General features: G+C 38.2%; 1 protein-coding gene across 2 annotated transcripts in view; it reads left to right on the top strand.

Moving 5' to 3' along the window:
- Positions 1 to 3,106, top strand: part of LOC102292911 (guanine nucleotide exchange factor VAV3) — a 91,201-nt gene that overhangs the window by 35,658 nt on the left and 52,437 nt on the right. The gene's annotated exons all lie outside the window — the stretch shown is intronic.

Genomic DNA, 3,106 nt, shown 5'->3' with positions numbered 1-3,106 from the left:
CTACTAGTAATATAATACTAATAGTATACCCTAATTATATATTATATAATAACTACATATATATATATATATATATATATATATATATAATATATATAAAATATATATAATATATATAAATATATACCACTTATAATACTCATATGCTTCTTAGCTAAACGGGTCGTATATAATATCAGCTCGGTCACCTGTGTCTGGATATCGTAACAAGAAAAAAGTTAACCCAACAATATTACATAATATACAGTTATATATCACGAGAATATATATATATATATATAAATATATATATATATATACCCTATGACCACGATAATATATATATAACTATATGTGAGCTCATAACATATATATACACTATATAAGCACAATATATATATATGTATATCTATATATATGTGTATTAATATTATATAGTATTATATAATATAATATAGTATACTACTAACCACAATATACTACGATATATATACTAGATATACGTATACGATATATGTGTAACATATATATAATTTATATAAATATACAACATATATACATATATACATATGAATAAATATATATATATATTATATTAAATATATATACTAATATGATATATATATATATATACTAATATATATATGTATACATACATACATATGTGTATGTGTGATTTCTGTGTCAGCCCACCCACGCAGGCTCTGTGTGCTTGTCTTCCATTCTTGTGGGCAGACACATCCTTCATCCTGCTTTAATTGGCCTGATGTGAATCACTTGATCCAGGGGTGCAGCCACAGTCAGACAGGGCAGGCTTATTAGCCTCCATCAAAGGACCTGTGAGCCTTCATCATCTGCTGCTGCAGTACAGTACGTGTCTGCTGCTGAGCCCGTGACCTCTGGACACCAAATCTAACGCTTGATCTTCTGTGTGTGTGTGTTTTTAACTTTGAGTTCTTACAGTAGATGCTGCTTTCACGTAGGATTTCGATGTGTGTTACAGTCTTACATAACATCTTTACTTTGCTGACCAATTAAGTTTTGCACCAAAATCATGCCGTCTTGTAAAAAGTCCCATTTCATTTATGGACATTTTCCTGACATTTCTATTATTAGCGGCGCGACTGCAGATGAATGTAATGCTGGCCAGCCTTCCAAAAGTCTTGTGCAGATGGTCAGTTTAGTTGTGTGTGACTCATGTAGTCAGCGGAGCCAAAAAAGCACAGCGCTTTGCAGAACTCGTCCCCTAAAATCGCCTGCCAGCTACAGCTGGAGGGCCTCCAGAAGCTCGCGGCCGAGTCGCAGCATTTGAACATGTTGTACCTGCCAACACGCTCTCCGGATGTCAAGCCCTTCATTCATTATTAGAGAGAAAGAGAGAGCGCTACATCAGCTTTGTCTAATAACTGTACGCATGTCTCCAGCTCTTTATTATCTCATTTGCGGCTCTGTTTAGATCGCAATACCAACATGCATGCCCATTTCTGTATTCATAAAACAAGCAAGAGCACTGCCTAGACTGCATTAAAGCATTAGTGCTGTCTAAAGTCTGAATCCTTATTATCATCATTCTTTGCTTGATAAAGGGCTAATTATTGTCTAACCTTCACGTACCTGCTTCAGGACTTGCGTCTTCTGTGTGACAACTCTACATCCAGTGTGTGTGTGTGTGTGTGTGTGTGTGTTTGGATTTTGCCACTAAATTAGTTTTATTAGTGTTCTACCTGTCCAAACCAAATAAAAGAGCGTCTGACAAAAACATGTGTCAGTGCCCTCAGAGCAGTGATCTTAAATAGCTGCGCGGTGCTTGACATACTCTTTTTTTCTTGTTGTTTTTTGCCTGGATTTTGTCTGTCAAGCTGTCATAGCTTATTTGTGAAGGTTGAGGTGGCTTGCAGGTGTACTTGTAAACAACAACAATAGCACATTCTACACGCATGTTTAGGGTGTGAGGGATTTAGAAGCACCAAGTAGCCCAACAAGCCATTTAATCCCCCCTGACACACACATAAAGACCCCAGTCCTTCACTGGGCAGCTACTTCAGTACTGCTGGTTTGATTTGAAATGCCTCCTTTGCATCCTCCCCCTCTTTATTTTGCGCATTCTCAATGTGTTGCTGCTCGTGATGCATCAGGATTTCACAAGATTTCCATCATCACGTGAAAATGATAAGCAGCAGACGACTCATCTATCAGACATCCTTTCCAGCTGATACTGGTATTAAAAACAACCCACAGTTCTGCACATATGTCACACTCTCTGTCTGTCCTCTCTGTGTGCCTCTTAGAGGTGGGCCGATCGATCCAGATATCGATAGTATTGATACTGACGCTGGTATCGGTCTCAGATCGATACTAGCGTGATGAGATGGATTCTTTGTTTCTGTCCTCCAAGTTCACTCTGTAGCCTGCTGATTTATGTTAAACTAATTTTTGGGAAATCAAAAAATATACCTCAAACATGCACTATGAAAAATGTGTTGACTGTCACATTTATTTTATTTATAGCCTATAGCACATTTAAACAACAGAAGTTGAGCCAAAGTGCCGTAGAGACGCCCACATTTATATTCCAGGTCCCCAAAACCCCAGACACGAAAAGCTGATGTAGCTGAAAGATGTGTTTTTTTGTGTAAAGTAATTGTGTAAAAAAAATCACAGTGATTCAGTGTCCATTAAAATTAGATCAAATTTTGATAATCAGTGATGATTCATCACGAGTCATACCACACTGCTCTACCCTACATGAACTGCCTTGATAGAGTAAAAGTACCGGTATTGTATCGGCAGTACTGGCCCTATGTTTACTTGGTATCGGACTGATACCGAAATCTGCAGTATCGCGCAGCACTATTGCCTCTGTTTTCAGGAGGGGGGGAAGGGAGCCGTGCGATCAGTATTGATCTCAGAAAGCTCCCAGGCAAATTTATCTGTATTACATCTGTGATGTGTTAGCGTGAGTGCAGGCTTGGCCTCAAAAAGGAGGTTTGTGGGCCGTTTGGCAGGTTTCAAAAACGGAGAATAAACAGAGTTCCCCTGTTGAGTTTTGACTCACATAACATATCTACATTCAGCCAGCTGAGTTCAGTGGTAATTAGTCAATCCGGTCTCACACACGCACACACAC

The sequence above is a fragment of the Haplochromis burtoni genome, unplaced genomic scaffold, assembly GCF_018398535.1.
Source record: "Haplochromis burtoni strain Fernald_Lab_line unplaced genomic scaffold, NCSU_Asbu1 Contig_220, whole genome shotgun sequence".
Classification (NCBI taxonomy): domain Eukaryota; kingdom Metazoa; phylum Chordata; class Actinopteri; order Cichliformes; family Cichlidae; genus Haplochromis; species Haplochromis burtoni.
The sequence above is the reverse complement of the archived record's forward strand: the minus strand, read 5'-3'. Positions and strand labels throughout refer to the sequence as shown.